The following is a 20,682-nucleotide window of genomic DNA, read 5'->3' as shown; positions in this document are numbered from 1 at the left end:
AAGTACACTCTATTCCATGGGAGCTCAGTACTGTGCAGAGTACACTCTCTTCCATGGGATCTCAGTACTGTGCAGAGTACACTCTATTCCATGGGAGCTCAGTACTCTGCAGAGTACACTCTATTCCATGGGAGCTCAGTACTGTGCAGAGTACACTCTATTCCATGGGAGCTCAGTACTCTGCAGAGTACACTCTATTCCATGGGAGCTCAGTACTCTGCAGAGTACACTCTATTCCATGGGAGCTCAGTACTGTGCAGAGTACACTCTCTTTCATGGAATCTCAGTACTGTGTAGAGTACACTCTATTCCATGGGATCTCAGTACTGTGCAGAATACACTCTCTTCAGTGGTAGCTCAGTACTGTGCAGAGTACACTCTATTCCATGGGATCTCAGTACTGTGCAGAGTACACTCTATTCCATGGGAGCTCTGTACTGTGCAGAGTACACTCTCTTCCATGGGATCTCAGTACTGTGCAGAGTACACTCTATTCCATGGGATCTGAGTACTGTGCCGAGTACACTCTCTTCCCTGGGATCTCAGTACTGTGCAGAGTACACTCTCTTCGATGGGATCTCAGTACTGTGCAGAGTACACTCTCTTCCATGGTAGCTCAGTACTGTGCAGAGTACACTCTCTTCCATGGGATCTCGGTACTGTGCAGAGTACACTCTATTCCATGGGATCTCAGTACTGTGCAGAGTACACTCTCTTCAGTGGGAGCTCAGTACTGTTCAGAGTACACTATCTTCCATGGGAGCTCAGTACTGTGCAAAGTACACTCTCTTCCATGGGATCTCAGTACTGTGCAGAGTACACTATATTCCATGGGATCTCAGTACTGTGCAGAGTACACTCTATTCCATGGGATCTCAGTACTGTGCAGAGTACACTCTCTTCCATGGGATCTCAGTACTGTGCAGTGTACACTCTCTTCAGTGGTAGCTCAGTACTGTGCAGAGTACACTCTATTCCCTGGGATCTCAGTACTGTGCAGAGTACACTCTATTCCATGGGCGCTCAGTACTGTGCAGAGTACACTCTCTTCCATGGGATCTCAGTACTGTGCAGAGTACACTCTATTCAATGGGAGCTCAGTACTGTGCAGAGTACACTCTCTTCAGTGGTAGCTCAGTACTGTGCAGAGTATACTCTATTCCATGGGATCTCAGTACTGTGCAGAGTACACTCTATTCCATGGGATCTCAATGCTGTGCAGAGTACACTCTATTCCATGAGATCTCAGTACTCCGCAGAGTACACTCTATTCCATGGAAGCTCAGTACTGTGCAGAGTACACTCTATTCCATGGGATCTCAGTACAGTGCAGAGTACACTCTCTTCAGTGGTAGCTCAGTACTGTGCAGAGTACACTCTATTCCATGGGATCTCAGTACTGTGCAGAGTACACTCTCTTCGGTGGTAGCTCAGTACTGTGCAGGGTACACTCTATTCCATGGAATCTCAGTACTGTGCAGAGTACACTCTCTTCAGTGGTAGCTCAGTACTGTGCAGAGTATACTCTATTCCCTGGGATCTCAGTACTGTGCAGAGTACACTCTATTCCACGGGAGCTCAGTGCTGTGCAGAGTACACTCTCTTCCATGGGATCTCAGTACTGTGCAGAGTACACTCTATTCCATGGGATCTCAGTACTGTGCAGAGTACACTCTATTCCATGGGAGCTCAGTACTGTGCAGAGTACACTCTCTTCCATGGGATCTCTGTACTGTGCATAGTACACTCTATTCCATGGGATCTCAGTACTGTGCAGAGTACACTCTCTTCCCTGGGATCTCAGTACTGTGCAGAGTACACTCTCTTCCATGGGATCTCAGTACTGTGCAGAGTACAATCTCTTCCATGGTAGCTCAGTAATGTGCAGAGTGCACTCTCTTCCACGGGATCTCCGTACTGTGCAGAGTACACTCTATTCCATGGGATCTCAGTACTGTGCAGAGTACACTCTCTTCAGTGGTAGCTCAGTACTGTGCAGAGTACACTCTCTTCCATGGGATCTCAGTACTGTGAAGAGTACACTCTATTCCATGGGAGCTCAGTACTGTGCAGAGTACACTCTCTTCCATGGGATCTCAGTACTGTGCAGAGTACACTCTATTCCATGGGATCTCAGTACTGTGCAGAGTACACTCTTTTCCATGGGAGCTCAGTACTCTGCAGAGTACACCCTATTCCATGGGAGCTCAGTACTCTGCAGAGTACACTCTCTTCCATGGAATCTCAGTACTGTGCAGAGTACACTCTATTCCATGGGATCTCAGTACTGTGCAGAGTACACTCTATTCCATGGGAGCTCAGTACTCTGCAGAGTACACTCTATTCCATGGGATCTCAGTACTGTGCAGAGTACACTCTATTCCATGGGAGCTCAGTACTGTGCACAGTACACTCTAGTCCATGGGATCTCAGTACTGTGCAGAGTACACTCTATTCCATGGGAGCTCAGTACTGTGCAGAGTACACTCTCTTCAGTGGTAGCTCAGTACTGTGCAAAGTACACTCTGCTAAGTACTGTGCAGAATAAACTCTATTCCATGGGATCTCAGTACTGTGCAGAGTACACTCTATTCCATGGGATCTCAGTACTGTGCAGAGTACACTCGATTCCATGGGAGCTCAGTACTGTGCACAGTACACTCTATTCCATGGGATATCAGTACTGTGCAGAGTACACTCTATTCCATGGGATCTCAGTACTGTGCAGAGTACACTCTCTTCAGTGGTAGCTCAGTACTGTGCAGAGTACACTCTATTCCCTGGGATCACAGTACTGTGCAGAGTACACTCTATTCCATGGGCGCTCAGTACTGTGCAGAGTACACTCTCTTCCATGGGATCTCAGTACTGTGCAGAGTACACTCTATTCAATGGGAGCTCAGTACTGTGCAGAGTACACTCTCTTCCATGGGATCTCAGTACTGTGCAGAGTACACTCTATTCCATGGGAGCTCAGTACTGTGCAGAGTACACTCTCTTCAGTGGTAGCTCAGTACTGTGCAGAGTATACTCTATTCCATGGGATCTCAGTACTGTGCAGAGTACACTCTATTCCATGGGATCTCAGTACTGTGCAGAGTACACTCTATTCCATAGGATCTCAGTACTGTGCAGAGTACACTCTATTCCATGGGATCTCAGTACTGTGCAGAGTACACTCTCTTCCATGGGAGCTCAGTACTGTGCAAAGTACACTGTCTTCCATGGGATCTCAGTACTGTGCAGAGTACACTCTATTCCATGGGATCTCAGTACTGTGCAGAGTACACTCTATTCCATGGGCGCTCAGTACTGTGCAGAGTACGCTCTCTTCCATGGGATCTCAGTACTGTGCAGAGTACACTCTATTCAATGGGAGCTCAGTACTGTGCAGAGTACGCTCTCTTCTATGGGATCTCAGTACTGTGCAGAGTACACTCTATTCCATGGGATCTCAGTACTGTGCAGAGTACACTCTCTTCAGTGGTAGCTCAGTACTGTGCAAAGTACACTCTCTTCCATGGGATCTCAGTACTGTGCAAAGTACACTCTATTCCATGGGAGCTCAGTACTGTGCAGAGTACACTCTCTTCCATGGGATCTCAGTACTGTGCAGAGTACACTCTATTCCATGGGAGCTCAGTACTCTGCAGAGTACACTCTATTCCATGGGAGCTCAGTACTGTGCAGAGTACACTCTATTCCATGGGAGCTCAGTACTCTGCAGAGTACACTCTATTCCATGGGAGCTCAGTACTCTGCAGAGTACACTCTATTCCATGGGAGCTCAGTACTGTGCAGAGTACACTCTCTTTCATGGAATCTCAGTACTGTGTAGAGTACACTCTATTCCATGGGATCTCAGTACTGTGCAGAATACACTCTCTTCAGTGGTAGCTCAGTACTGTGCAGAGTACACTCTATTCCATGGGATCTCAGTACTGTGCAGAGTACACTCTATTCCATGGGAGCTCTGTACTGTGCAGAGTACACTCTCTTCCATGGGATCTCAGTACTGTGCAGAGTACACTCTATTCCATGGGATCTGAGTACTGTGCAGAGTACACTCTCTTCCCTGGGATCTCAGTACTGTGCAGAGTACACTCTCTTCGATGGGATCTCAGTACTGTGCAGAGTACACTCTCTTCCATGGTAGCTCAGTACTGTGCAGAGTACACTCTCTTCCATGGGATCTCGGTACTGTGCAGAGTACACTCTATTCCATGGGATCTCAGTACTGTGCAGAGTACACTCTCTTCAGTGGGAGCTCAGTACTGTTCAGAGTACACTATCTTCCATGGGAGCTCAGTACTGTGCAAAGTACACTCTCTTCCATGGGATCTCAGTACTGTGCAGAGTACACTATATTCCATGGGATCTCAGTACTGTGCAGAGTACACTCTATTCCATGGGATCTCAGTACTGTGCAGAGTACACTCTCTTCCATGGGATCTCAGTACTGTGCAGTGTACACTCTCTTCAGTGGTAGCTCAGTACTGTGCAGAGTACACTCTATTCCATGGGATCTCAGTACTGTGCAGAGTACACTCTATGCCATGGGGTCTCAGTACTGTGCAGAGTACACTCTCTTCAGTGGTAGCTCAGTACTGTGCAAAGTACACTCTCTTCCATGGGATCTCAGTACTGTGCAGAGTACACTCTATTCCATGGGAGCTCAGTACTGTGCAGAGTACACTCTATTCCATGGGATCTCAGTACTGTGCAGAGAACACTCTATTCCATTGGAGCTCAGTACTGTGCAGAGTACACTCTCTTCCATGGAATCTCAGTACTGTGTAGAGTACACTCTATTCCATGGGATCTCAGTACTGTGCAGAGTACACTCTCTTCAGTGGTAGCTCAGTACTGTTCAGAGTACACTCTATTCCATGGGATCTCAGTACTGTGCAGAGTACACTTTATTCCATGGGAGCTCAGTACTGTGCAGAGTACACTCTATTCCATGGGATCTCAGTACTGTGCAGAGTACACTCTATTCCATGGGATCTCAGTACTGTGCAGAGTACACTCTCTTCCCTGGGATCTCAGTACTGTGCAGAGTACACTCTCTTCCACGGAATCTCAGTACTGTGCAGAGTACACTCTCTTCCACGGAATCTCAGTACTGTGCAGAGTACACTCTCTTCCATGGGATCTCAGTACTGTGCAAAGTACATTCTATTCCATGGGAGCTCAGTACTCTGCAGAGTACACTCTATTCCATGGGAGCTCAGTACTCTGCAGAGTACACTCTATTCCATGGGAGCTCAGTACTGTGCAGAGTACACTCTCTTTCATGGAATCTCAGTACTGTGTAGAGTACACTCTATTCCATGGGATCTCAGTACTGTGCAGAATACACTCTCTTCAGTGGTAGCTCAGTACTGTGCAGAGTACACTCTATTCCATGGGATCTCAGTACTGTGCAGAGTACACTCTATTCCATGGGAGCTCTGTACTGTGCAGAGTACACTCTCTTCCATGGGATCTCAGTACTGTGCAGAGTACACTCTATTCCATGGGATCTGAGTACTGTGCAGAGTACACTCTCTTCCCTGGGATCTCAGTACTGTGCAGAGTACACTCTCTTCGATGGGATCTCAGTACTGTGCAGAGTACACTCTCTTCCATGGTAGCTCAGTACTGTGCAGAGTACACTCTCTTCTATGGGATCTCGGTACTGTGCAGAGTACACTCTATTCCATGGGATCTCAGTACTGTGCAGAGTACACTCTCTTCAGTGGGAGCTCAGTACTGTTCAGAGTACACTATCTTCCATGGGATCTCAGTACTGTGCAGAGTACACTATTCCATGGGAGCTCAGTACTGTGCAAAGTACACTCTCTTCCATGGGATCTCAGTACTGTGCAGAGTACACTATATTCCATGGGATCTCAGTACTGTGCAGAGTACACTCTCTTCCATGGGATCTCAGTACTGTGCAGTGTACACTCTCTTCAGTGGTAGCTCAGTACTGTGCAGAGTACACTCTATTCCATGGGATCTCAGTACTGTGCAGAGTACACTCTATGCCATGGGGTCTCAGTACTGTGCAGAGTACACTCTCTTCAGTGGTAGCTCAGTACTGTGCAAAGTACACTCTCTTCCATGGGATCTCAGTACTGTGCAGAGTACACTCTATTCCATGGGAGCTCAGTACTGTGCAGAGTACACTCTATTCCATGGGATCTCAGTACTGTGCAGAGAACACTCTATTCCATTGGAGCTCAGTACTGTGCAGAGTACACTCTCTTCCATGGAATCTCAGTACTGTGTAGAGTACACTCTATTCCATGGGATCTCAGTACTGTGCAGAGTACACTCTCTTCAGTGGTAGCTCAGTACTGTTCAGAGTACACTCTATTCCATGGGATCACAGTACTGTGCAGAGTACACTTTATTCCATGGGAGCTCAGTACTGTGCAGAGTACACTCTATTCCATGGGATCTCAGTACTGTGCAGAGTACACTCTATTCCATGGGATCTCAGTACTGTGCAGAGTACACTCTCTTCCCTGGGATCTCAGTACTGTGCAGAGTACACTCTCTTCCATGGAATCTCAGTACTGTGCAGAGTACACTCTCTTCCACGGTAGCTCTGTACTGTGCAGAGTACACTCTCTTCCATGGGATCTCAGTACTGTGCAGAGTACACTCTATTCCATGGGATCTGAGTACTGTGCAGAGTACACTCTCTTCCCTGGGATCTCAGTACTGTGCAGAGTACACTCTCTTCGATGGGATCTCAGTACTGTGCAGAGTACACTCTCTTCCATGGTAGCTCAGTACTGTGCAGAGTACACTCTCTTCCATGGGATCTCGGTACTGTGCAGAGTACACTCTATTCCATGGGATCTCAGTACTGTGCAGAGTACACTCTCTTCAGTGGGAGCTCAGTACTGTTCAGAGTACACTATCTTCCATGGGATCTCAGTACTGTGCAGAGTACACTATTCCATGGGAGCTCAGTACTGTGCAAAGTACACTCTCTTCCATGGGATCTCAGTACTGTGCAGAGTACACTATATTCCATGGGATCTCAGTACTGTGCAGAGTACACTCTATTCCATGGGATCTCAGTACTGTGCAGAGTACACTCTCTTCCATGGGATCTCAGTACTGTGCAGTGTACACTCTCTTCAGTGGTAGCTCAGTACTGTGCAGAGTACACTCTATTCCATGGGATCTCAGTACTGTGCAGAGTACACTCTATGCCATGGGGTCTCAGTACTGTGCAGAGTACACTCTCTTCAGTGGTAGCTCAGTACTGTGCAAAGTACACTCTCTTCCATGGGATCTCAGTACTGTGCAGAGTACACTCTATTCCATGGGAGCTCAGTACTGTGCAGAGTACACTCTATTCCATGGGATCTCAGTACTGTGCAGAGAACACTCTATTCCATTGGAGCTCAGTACTGTGCAGAGTACACTCTCTTCCATGGAATCTCAGTACTGTGTAGAGTACACTCTATTCCATGGGATCTCAGTACTGTGCAGAGTACACTCTCTTCAGTGGTAGCTCAGTACTGTTCAGAGTACACTCTATTCCATGGGATCACAGTACTGTGCAGAGTACACTTTATTCCATGGGAGCTCAGTACTGTGCAGAGTACACTCTATTCCATGGGATCTCAGTACTGTGCAAAGTACACTCTATTCCATGGGATCTCAGTACTGTGCAGAGTACACTCTCTTCCCTGGGATCTCAGTACTGTGCAGAGTACACTCTCTTCCATGGAATCTCAGTACTGTGCAGAGTACACTCTCTTCCACGGTAGCTCAGTACTGTGCAGAGTACACTCTATTCCAAGGGAGCTCAGTACTGTGCAGAGTACACTCTCTTCCAAGGGAGCTCAGTACTGTGCAGAGTACACTCTCTTCCACGGAATCTCAGTACTGTGCAGAGTACACTCTCTTCCATGGGATCTCAGTACTGTGCAGAGTACACTCTATTCCATGGGAGCTCAGTACTGTGCAGAGTACACTCTATTCCATGGGATCTCAGTACTGTGCAGAGTATACTCTATTCCATGTGAGCTCAGTACTGTGCAGAGTACACTCTCTTCCATGGGATCACAGTACTGTGCAGAGTACACTCTCTTCCATGGTAGCTCAGTACTGTGCAGAGTACACTCTCTTCCATGGGATCTCGGTACTGTGCAGAGTACACTCTATTCCATGGGAGCTCAGTACTGTGCAGAGTACACTCTCTTCCATGGGATCTCAGTACTGTGCAGAGTACACTCTATTCCATGGGATCTCAGTACTGTGCAGGGTACACTCTATTCCATGGGATCTCAGTACTGTGCAGAGTACACTCTCTCCCCTGGGATCTCAGTACTGTGCAGAGTACACTCTCTTCCATGGGATCACAGTACTGTGCAGAGTACACTCTCTTCCATGGTAGCTCAGTACTGTGCAGAGTACACTCTCTTCCATGGGATCTCGGTACTGTGCAGAGTACACTCTATTCCATGGGATCTCAGTACTGTGCAGAGTACACTCTCTTCAGTGGTAGCTCAGTACTGTGCAGAGTACACTCTCTTCCATGGGATCTCAGTACTGTGCAGAGTACACTCTATTCCATGAGAGCTCAGTACTGTGCAAAGTACACTCTCTTCCATGGGATCTCAGTACTGTGCAGAGTACACTATACTCCATGGGATCTCAGTACTGTGCACAGTACACTCTATTCCATGGGATCTCAGTACTGTGCAGAGTACACTCTATTCCATGGGAGCTCAGTACTGTGCAGAGTACACTCTCTTCCATGGGATCTCAGTACTGTGCAGAGTACACTCTATTCCATGGGATCTCAGTACTGTGCAGGGTACACTCTATTCCATGGGATCTCAGTACTGTGCAGAGTACACTCTCTCCCCTGGGATCTCAGTACTGTGCAGAGTACACTCTCTTCCATGGGATCACAGTACTGTGCAGAGTGCACTCTCTTCCATGGTAGCTCAGTACTGTGCAGAGTACACTCTCTTCCATGGGATCTCGGTACTGTGCAGAGTACACTCTATTCCATGGGATCTCAGTACTGTGCAGAGTACACTCTCTTCAGTGGTAGCTCAGTACTGTGCAGAGTACACTCTCTTCCATGGGATCTCAGTACTGTGCAGAGTACACTCTATTCCATGAGAGCTCAGTACTGTGCAAAGTACACTCTCTTCCATGGGATCTCAGTACTGTGCAGAGTACACTATACTCCATGGGATCTCAGTACTGTGCACAGTACACTCTATTCCATGGGATCTCAGTACTGTGCAGATTACACTCTATTCCATGGGATCTCAGTACTGTGCAGAGTACACTCGATTCCATGGGAGCTCAGTACTGTGCACAGTACACTCTATTCCATGGGATATCAGTACTGTGCAGAGTACACTCTATTCCATGGGATCTCAGTACTGTGCAGAGTACACTCTCTTCAGTGGTAGCTCAGTACTGTGCAGAGTACACTCTCTTCCATGGGATCTCAGTACTGTGCAGAGTACACTCTATTCCATGAGAGCTCAGTACTGTGCAAAGTACAATCTCTTCCATGGGATCTCAGTACTGTGCAGAGTACACTATACTCCATGGGATCTCAGTACTGTGCACAGTACACTCTATTCCATGGGATCTCAGTACTGTGCAGATTACACTCTATTCCATGGGATCTCAGTACTGTGCAGAGTACACTCGATTCCATGGGAGCTCAGTACTGTGCACAGTACACTCTATTCCATGGGATATCAGTACTGTGCAGAGTACACTCTATTCCATGGGATCTCAGTACTGTGCAGAGTACACTCTCTTCAGTGGTAGCTCAGTACTGTGCAGAGTACTTTCTATTCCATGGGATCTCAGTACTGTGCAGAGTACACTCTATTGCATGGGCGCTCAGTACTGTGCAGAGTACACTCTCTTCCATGGGATCTCAGTACTGTGCAGAGTACACTCTATTTAATGGGAGCTCAGTACTGTGCAGAGTACACTCTATTCCATGGGATCTCAGTACTGTGCAGAGTACACTCTATTCCATGGGAGCTCAGTACTGTGCACAGTACACTCTAGTCCATGGGATCTCAGTACTGTGCAGAGTACACTCTATTCCATGGGAGCTCAGTACTGTGCAGAGTAAACTCTCTTCAGTGGTAGCTCAGTACTGTGCAGAGTATACTCTATTCCATGGGATCTCAATGCTGTGCAGAGTACACTCTATTCCACAGGATCTCAGTACTGTGCAGAGTACACTCTCTTCCATGGGAGCTCAGTACTGTGCAAAGTACACTGTCTTCCATGGGATCTCAGCACTGTGCAGAGTACACTCTATTCCATGGGATCTCAGTACTGTGCAGAGTACACTCTATTCCATGGGCGCTCAGTACTGTGCAGAGTACACTCTCTTCCATGGGATCTCAGTACTGTGCAGAGTACACTCTATTCAATGGGAGCTCAGTACTGTGCAGAGTACACTCTCTTCCATGGGATCTCAGTACTGTGCAGAGTACACTCTATTCCATGGGATCTCAATGCTGTGCAGAGTACACTCTATTCCACAGGATCTCAGTACTGTGCAGAGTACACTCTCTTCCATGGGAGCTCAGTACTGTGCAAAGTACACTGTCTTCGATGGGATCTCAGCACTGTGCAGAGTACACTCTATTCCATGGGATCTCAGTACTGTGCAGAGTACACTCTATTCCATGGGCGCTCAGTACTGTGCAGAGTACACTCTCTTCCATGGGATCTCAGTACTGTGCAGAGTACACTCTATTCCATGGGATCTCAGTACTGTGCAGGGTACACTCTATTCCATGGTATCTCAGTACTGTGCAGAGTACACTCTCTCCCCTGGGATCTCAGTACTGTGCAGAGTACACTCTCTTCCATGGGATCACAGTACTGTGCAGAGTGCACTCTCTTCCATGGTAGCTCAGTACTGTGCAGAGTACACTCTCTTCCATGGGATCTCGGTACTGTGCAGAGTACACTATACTCCATGGGATCTCAGTACTGTGCACAGTACACTCTATTCCATGGGATCTCAGTACTGTGCAGAGTACACTCTATTCCATGGGAGCTCAGTACTGTGCAGAGTACACTCTCTTCCATGGGATCTCAGTACTGTGCAGAGTACACTCTATTCCATGGGATCTCAGTACTGTGCAGGGTACACTCTATTCCATGGGATCTCAGTACTGTGCAGAGTACACTCTCTCCCCTGGGATATCAGTACTGTGCAGAGTACACTCTCTTCCATGGGATCACAGTACTGTGCAGAGTACACTCTATTCCATGGGATCTCAATGCTGTGCAGAGTACACTCTATTCCATGGGATCTCAGTACTGTGCAGAGTACACTCTCTTCCCTGGGATCTCAGTACTGTGCAGAGTACACTCTCTTCCATGGAATCTCAGTACTGTGCAGAGTACACTCTCTTCCACGGTAGCTCAGTACTGTGCAGAGTACACTCTATTCCAAGGGAGCTCAGTACTGTGCAGAGTACACTCTCTTCCAAGGGAGCTCAGTACTGTGCAGAGTACACTCTCTTCCACGGAATCTCAGTACTGTGCAGAGTACACTCTCTTCCATGGGATCTCAGTACTGTGCAGAGTACACTCTATTCCATGGGAGCTCAGTACTGTGCAGAGTACACTCTATTCCATGGGATCTCAGTACTGTGCAGAGTACACTCTATTCCATGGGCGCTCAGTACTGTGCAGAGTACACTCTCTTCCATGGGATCTCAGTACTGTGCAGAGTACACTCTATTCAATGGGAGCTCAGTACTGTGCAGAGTACGCTCTCTTCTATGGGATCTCAGTACTGTGCAGAGTACACTCTATTCCATGTGATCTCAGTACTGTGCAGAGTACACTCTCTTCAGTGGTAGCTCAGTACTGTGCAAAGTACACTCTCTTCCATGGGATCTCAGTACTGTGCAAAGTACACTCTATTCCATGGGAGCTCAGTACTGTGCAGAGTACACTCTCTTCCATGGGATCTCAGTACTGTGCAGAGTACACTCTATTCCATGGGAGCTCAGTACTCTGCAGAGTACACTCTATTCCATGGGAGCTCAGTACTGTGCAGAGTACACTCTATTCCATGGGAGCTCAGTACTCTGCAGAGTACACTCTATTCCATGGGAGCTCAGTACTCTGCAGAGTACACTCTATTCCATGGGAGCTCAGTACTGTGCAGAGTACACTCTCTTTCATGGAATCTCAGTACTGTGTAGAGTACACTCTATTCCATGGGATCTCAGTACTGTGCAGAATACACTCTCTTCAGTGGTAGCTCAGTACTGTGCAGAGTACACTCTATTCCATGGGATCTCAGTACTGTGCAGAGTACACTCTATTCCATGGGAGCTCTGTACTGTGCAGAGTACACTCTCTTCCATGGGATCTCAGTACTGTGCAGAGTACACTCTATTCCATGGGATCTGAGTACTGTGCCGAGTACACTCTCTTCCCTGGGATCTCAGTACTGTGCAGAGTACACTCTCTTCGATGGGATCTCAGTACTGTGCAGAGTACACTCTCTTCCATGGTAGCTCAGTACTGTGCAGAGTACACTCTCTTCCATGGGATCTCGGTACTGTGCAGAGTACACTCTATTCCATGGGATCTCAGTACTGTGCAGAGTACACTCTCTTCAGTGGGAGCTCAGTACTGTTCAGAGTACACTATCTTCCATGGGAGCTCAGTACTGTGCAAAGTACACTCTCTTCCATGGGATCTCAGTACTGTGCAGAGTACACTATATTCCATGGGATCTCAGTACTGTGCAGAGTACACTCTATTCCATGGGATCTCAGTACTGTGCAGAGTACACTCTCTTCCATGGGATCTCAGTACTGTGCAGTGTACACTCTCTTCAGTGGTAGCTCAGTACTGTGCAGAGTACACTCTATTCCCTGGGATCTCAGTACTGTGCAGAGTACACTCTATTCCATGGGCGCTCAGTACTGTGCAGAGTACACTCTCTTCCATGGGATCTCAGTACTGTGCAGAGTACACTCTATTCAATGGGAGCTCAGTACTGTGCAGAGTACACTCTCTTCAGTGGTAGCTCAGTACTGTGCAGAGTATACTCTATTCCATGGGATCTCAGTACTGTGCAGAGTACACTCTATTCCATGGGATCTCAATGCTGTGCAGAGTACACTCTATTCCATGAGATCTCAGTACTCCGCAGAGTACACTCTATTCCATGGAAGCTCAGTACTGTGCAGAGTACACTCTATTCCATGGGATCTCAGTACAGTGCAGAGTACACTCTCTTCAGTGGTAGCTCAGTACTGTGCAGAGTACACTCTATTCCATGGGATCTCAGTACTGTGCAGAGTACACTCTCTTCGGTGGTAGCTCAGTACTGTGCAGAGTACACTCTATTCCATGGAATCTCAGTACTGTGCAGAGTACACTCTCTTCAGTGGTAGCTCAGTACTGTGCAGAGTATACTCTATTCCCTGGGATCTCAGTACTGTGCAGAGTACACTCTATTCCACGGGAGCTCAGTGCTGTGCAGAGTACACTCTCTTCCATGGGATCTCAGTACTGTGCAGAGTACACTCTATTCCATGGGATCTCAGTACTGTGCAGAGTACACTCTATTCCATGGGAGCTCAGTACTGTGCAGAGTACACTCTCTTCCATGGGATCTCTGTACTGTGCATAGTACACTCTATTCCATGGGATCTCAGTACTGTGCAGAGTACACTCTCTTCCCTGGGATCTCAGTACTGTGCAGAGTACACTCTCTTCCATGGGATCTCAGTACTGTGCAGAGTACAATCTCTTCCATGGTAGCTCAGTAATGTGCAGAGTGCACTCTCTTCCACGGGATCTCCGTACTGTGCAGAGTACACTCTATTCCATGGGATCTCAGTACTGTGCAGAGTACACTCTCTTCAGTGGTAGCTCAGTACTGTGCAGAGTACACTCTCTTCCATGGGATCTCAGTACTGTGAAGAGTACACTCTATTCCATGGGAGCTCAGTACTGTGCAGAGTACACTCTCTTCCATGGGATCTCAGTACTGTGCAGAGTACACTCTATTCCATGGGATCTCAGTACTGTGCAGAGTACACTCTTTTCCATGGGAGCTCAGTACTCTGCAGAGTACACCCTATTCCATGTGAGCTCAGTACTCTGCAGAGTACACTCTCTTCCATGGAATCTCAGTACTGTGCAGAGTACACTCTATTCCATGGGATCTCAGTACTGTGCAGAGTACACTCTATTCCATGGGAGCTCAGTACTCTGCAGAGTACACTCTATTCCATGGGATCTCAGTACTGTGCAGAGTACACTCTATTCCATGGGAGCTCAGTACTGTGCACAGTACACTCTAGTCCATGGGATCTCAGTACTGTGCAGAGTACACTCTATTCCATGGGAGCTCAGTACTGTGCAGAGTACACTCTCTTCAGTGGTAGCTCAGTACTGTGCAAAGTACACTCTGCTAAGTACTGTGCAGAATAAACTCTATTCCATGGGATCTCAGTACTGTGCAGAGTACACTCTATTCCATGGGATCTCAGTACTGTGCAGAGTACACTCGATTCCATGGGAGCTCAGTACTGTGCACAGTACACTCTATTCCATGGGATATCAGTACTGTGCAGAGTACACTCTATTCCATGGGATCTCAGTACTGTGCAGAGTACACTCTCTTCAGTGGTAGCTCAGTACTGTGCAGAGTACACTCTATTCCCTGGGATCACAGTACTGTGCAGAGTACACTCTATTCCATGGGCGCTCAGTACTGTGCAGAGTACACTCTCTTCCATGGGATCTCAGTACTGTGCAGAGTACACTCTATTCAATGGGAGCTCAGTACTGTGCAGAGTACACTCTCTTCCATGGGATCTCAGTACTGTGCAGAGTACACTCTATTCCATGGGAGCTCAGTACTGTGCAGAGTACACTCTCTTCAGTGGTAGCTCAGTACTGTGCAGAGTATACTCTATTCCATGGGATCTCAGTACTGTGCAGAGTACACTCTATTCCATGGGATCTCAGTACTGTGCAGAGTACACTCTATTCCATAGGATCTCAGTACTGTGCAGAGTACACTCTATTCCATGGGATCTCAGTACTGTGCAGAGTACACTCTCTTCCATGGGAGCTCAGTACTGTGCAAAGTACACTGTCTTCCATGGGATCTCAGTACTGTGCAGAGTACACTCTATTCCATGGGATCTCAGTACTGTGCAGAGTACACTCTATTCCATGGGCGCTCAGTACTGTGCAGAGTACGCTCTCTTCCATGGGATCTCAGTACTGTGCAGAGTACACTCTATTCAATGGGAGCTCAGTACTGTGCAGAGTACGCTCTCTTCTATGGGATCTCAGTACTGTGCAGAGTACACTCTATTCCATGGGATCTCAGTACTGTGCAGAGTACACTCTCTTCAGTGGTAGCTCAGTACTGTGCAAAGTACACTCTCTTCCATGGGATCTCAGTACTGTGCAAAGTACACTCTATTCCATGGGAGCTCAGTACTGTGCAGAGTACACTCTCTTCCATGGGATCTCAGTACTGTGCAGAGTACACTCTATTCCATGGGAGCTCAGTACTCTGCAGAGTACACTCTATTCCATGGGAGCTCAGTACTGTGCAGAGTACACTCTATTCCATGGGAGCTCAGTACTCTGCAGAGTACACTCTATTCCATGGGAGCTCAGTACTCTGCAGAGTACACTCTATTCCATGGGAGCTCAGTACTGTGCAGAGTACACTCTCTTTCATGGAATCTCAGTACTGTGTAGAGTACACTCTATTCCATGGGATCTCAGTACTGTGCAGAATACACTCTCTTCAGTGGTAGCTCAGTACTGTGCAGAGTACACTCTATTCCATGGGATCTCAGTACTGTGCAGAGTACACTCTATTCCATGGGAGCTCTGTACTGTGCAGAGTACACTCTCTTCCATGGGATCTCAGTACTGTGCAGAGTACACTCTATTCCATGGGATCTGAGTACTGTGCAGAGTACACTCTCTTCCCTGGGATCTCAGTACTGTGCAGAGTACACTCTCTTCGATGGGATCTCAGTACTGTGCAGAGTACACTCTCTTCCATGGTAGCTCAGTACTGTGCAGAGTACACTCTCTTCCATGGGATCTCGGTACTGTGCAGAGTACACTCTATTCCATGGGATCTCAGTACTGTGCAGAGTACACTCTCTTCAGTGGGAGCTCAGTACTGTTCAGAGTACACTATCTTCCATGGGAGCTCAGTACTGTGCAAAGTACACTCTCTTCCATGGGATCTCAGTACTGTGCAGAGTACACTATATTCCATGGGATCTCAGTACTGTGCAGAGTACACTCTATTCCATGGGATCTCAGTACTGTGCAGAGTACACTCTCTTCCATGGGATCTCAGTACTGTGCAGTGTACACTCTCTTCAGTGGTAGCTCAGTACTGTGCAGAGTACACTCTATTCCATGGGATCTCAGTACTGTGCAGAGTACACTCTATGCCATGGGGTCTCAGTACTGTGCAGAGTACACTCTCTTCAGTGGTAGCTCAGTACTGTGCAAAGTACACTCTCTTCCATGGGATCTCAGTACTGTGCAGAGTACACTCTATTCCATGGGAGCTCAGTACTGTGCAGAGTACACTCTATTCCATGGGATCTCAGTACTGTGCAGAGAACACTCTATTCCATTGGAGCTCAGTACTGTGCAGAGTACACTCTCTTCCATGGAATCTCAGTACTGTGTAGAGTACACTCTATTCCATGGGATCTCAGTACTGTGCAGAGTACACTCTCTTCAGTGGTAGCTCAGTACTGTTCAGAGTACACTCTATTCCATGGGATCTCAGTACTGTGCAGAGTACACTTTATTCCATGGGAGCTCAGTACTGTGCAGAGTACACTCTATTCCATGGGATCTCAGTACTGTGCAGAGTACACTCTATTCCATGGGATCTCAGTACTGTGCAGAGTACACTCTCTTCCCTGGGATCTCAGTACTGTGCAGAGTACACTCTCTTCCACGGAATCTCAGTACTGTGCAGAGTACACTCTCTTCCACGGAATCTCAGTACTGTGCAGAGTACACTCTCTTCCATGGGATCTCAGTACTGTGCAAAGTACATTCTATTCCATGGGAGCTCAGTACTCTGCAGAGTACACTCTATTCCATGGGAGCTCAGTACTCTGCAGAGTACACTCTATTCCATGGGAGCTCAGTACTGTGCAGAGTACACTCTCTTTCATGGAATCTCAGTACTGTGTAGAGTACACTCTATTCCATGGGATCTCAGTACTGTGCAGAATACACTCTCTTCAGTGGTAGCTCAGTACTGTGCAGAGTACACTCTATTCCATGGGATCTCAGTACTGTGCAGAGTACACTCTATTCCATGGGAGCTCTGTACTGTGCAGAGTACACTCTCTTCCATGGGATCTCAGTACTGTGCAGAGTACACTCTATTCCATGGGATCTGAGTACTGTGCAGAGTACACTCTCTTCCCTGGGATCTCAGTACTGTGCAGAGTACACTCTCTTCGATGGGATCTCAGTACTGTGCAGAGTACACTCTCTTCCATGGTAGCTCAGTACTGTGCAGAGTACACTCTCTTCTATGGGATCTCGGTACTGTGCAGAGTACACTCTATTCCATGGGATCTCAGTACTGTGCAGAGTACACTCTCTTCAGTGGGAGCTCAGTACTGTTCAGAGTACACTATCTTCCATGGGATCTCAGTACTGTGCAGAGTACACTATTCCATGGGAGCTCAGTACTGTGCAAAGTACACTCTCTTCCATGGGATCTCAGTACTGTGCAGAGTACACTATATTCCATGGGATCTCAGTACTGTGCAGAGTACACTCTCTTCCATGGGATCTCAGTACTGTGCAGTGTACACTCTCTTCAGTGGTAGCTCAGTACTGTGCAGAGTACACTCTATTCCATGGGATCTCAGTACTGTGCAGAGTACACTCTATGCCATGGGGTCTCAGTACTGTGCAGAGTACACTCTCTTCAGTGGTAGCTCAGTACTGTGCAAAGTACACTCTCTTCCATGGGATCTCAGTACTGTGCAGAGTACACTCTATTCCATGGGAGCTCAGTACTGTGCAGAGTACACTCTATTCCATGGGATCTCAGTACTGTGCAGAGAACACTCTATTCCATTGGAGCTCAGTACTGTGCAGAGTACACTCTCTTCCATGGAATCTCAGTACTGTGTAGAGTACACTCTATTCCATGGGATCTCAGTACTGTGCAGAGTACACTCTCTTCAGTGGTAGCTCAGTACTGTTCAGAGTACACTCTATTCCATGGGATCACAGTACTGTGCAGAGTACACTTTATTCCATGGGAGCTCAGTACTGTGCAGAGTACACTCTATTCCATGGGATCTCAGTACTGTGCAGAGTACACTCTATTCCATGGGATCTCAGTACTGTGCAGAGTACACTCTCTTCCCTGGGATCTCAGTACTGTGCAGAGTACACTCTCTTCCATGGAATCTCAGTACTGTGCAGAGTACACTCTCTTCCACGGTAGCTCTGTACTGTGCAGAGTACACTCTCTTCCATGGGATCTCAGTACTGTGCAGAGTACACTCTATTCCATGGGATCTGAGTACTGTGCAGAGTACACTCTCTTCCCTGGGATCTCAGTACTGTGCAGAGTACACTCTCTTCGATGGGATCTCAGTACTGTGCAGAGTACACTCTCTTCCATGGTAGCTCAGTACTGTGCAGAGTACACTCTCTTCCATGGGATCTCGGTACTGTGCAGAGTACACTCTATTCCATGGGATCTCAGTACTGTGCAGAGTACACTCTCTTCAGTGGGAGCTCAGTACTGTTCAGAGTACACTATCTTCCATGGGATCTCAGTACTGTGCAGAGTACACTATTCCATGGGAGCTCAGTACTGTGCAAAGTACACTCTCTTCCATGGGATCTCAGTACTGTGCAGAGTACACTATATTCCATGGGATCTCAGTACTGTGCAGAGTACACTCTATTCCATGGGATCTCAGTACTGTGCAGAGTACACTCTCTTCCATGGGATCTCAGTACTGTGCAGTGTACACTCTCTTCAGTGGTAGCTCAGTACTGTGCAGAGTACACTCTATTCCATGGGATCTCAGTACTGTGCAGAGTACACTCTATGCCATGGGGTCTCAGTACTGTGCAGAGTACACTCTCTTCAGTGGTAGCTCAGTACTGTGCAAAGTACACTCTCTTCCATGGGATCTCAGTACTGTGCAGAGTACACTCTATTCCATGGGAGCTCAGTACTGTGCAGAGTACACTCTATTCCATGGGATCTCAGTACTGTGCAGAGAACACTCTATTCCATTGGAGCTCAGTACTGTGCAGAGTACACTCTCTTCCATGGAATCTCAGTACTGTGTAGAGTACACTCTATTCCATGGGATCTCAGTACTGTGCAGAGTACACTCTCTTCAGTGGTAGCTCAGTACTGTTCAGAGTACACTCTATTCCATGGGATCACAGTACTGTGCAGAGTACACTTTATTCCATGGGAGCTCAGTACTGTGCAGAGTACACTCTATTCCATGGGATCTCAGTACTGTGCAAAGTACACTCTATTCCATGGGATCTCAGTACTGTGCAGAGTACACTCTCTTCCCTGGGATCTCAGTACTGTGCAGAGTACACTCTCTTCCATGGAATCTCAGTACTGTGCAGAGTACACTCTCTTCCACGGTAGCTCAGTACTGTGCAGAGTACACTCTATTCCAAGGGAGCTCAGTACTGTGCAGAGTACACTCTCTTCCAAGGGAGCTCAGTACTGTGCAGAGTACACTCTCTTCCACGGAATCTCAGTACTGTGCAGAGTACACTCTCTTCCATGGGATCTCAGTACTGTGCAGAGTACACTCTATTCCATGGGAGCTCAGTACTGTGCAGAGTACACTCTATTCCATGGGATCTCAGTACTGTGCAGAGTATACTCTATTCCATGTGAGCTCAGTACTGTGCAGAGTACACTCTCTTCCATGGGATCACAGTACTGTGCAGAGTACACTCTCTTCCATGGTAGCTCAGTACTGTGCAGAGTACACTCTCTTCCATGGGATCTCGGTACTGTGCAGAGTACACTCTATTCCATGGGAGCTCAGTACTGTGCAGAGTACACTCTCTTCCATGGGATCTCAGTACTGTGCAGAGTACACTCTATTCCATGGGATCTCAGTACTGTGCAGGGTACACTCTATTCCATGGGATCTCAGTACTGTGCAGAGTACACTCTCTCCCCTGGGATCTCAGTACTGTGCAGAGTACACTCTCTTCCATGGGATCACAGTACTGTGCAGAGTACACTCTCTTCCATGGTAGCTCAGTACTGTGCAGAGTACACTCTCTTCCATGGGATCTCGGTACTGTGCAGAGTACACTCTATTCCATGGGATCTCAGTACTGTGCAGAGTACACTCTCTTCAGTGGTAGCTCAGTACTGTGCAGAGTACACTCTCTTCCATGGGATCTCAGTACTGTGCAGAGTACACTCTATTCCATGAGAGCTCAGTACTGTGCAAAGTACACTCTCTTCCATGGGATCTCAGTACTGTGCAGAGTACACTATACTCCATGGGATCTCAGTACTGTGCACAGTACACTCTATTCCATGGGATCTCAGTACTGTGCAGAGTACACTCTATTCCATGGGAGCTCAGT

The sequence above is a fragment of the Ambystoma mexicanum genome, chromosome 4q, assembly GCF_040938575.1.
Source record: "Ambystoma mexicanum isolate Mex_15411 chromosome 4q, UKY_AmexF1_1, whole genome shotgun sequence".
Taxonomy (NCBI): Eukaryota; Metazoa; Chordata; class Amphibia; order Caudata; family Ambystomatidae; genus Ambystoma; species Ambystoma mexicanum.
The sequence above is the reverse complement of the archived record's forward strand: the minus strand, read 5'-3'. Positions refer to the sequence as shown.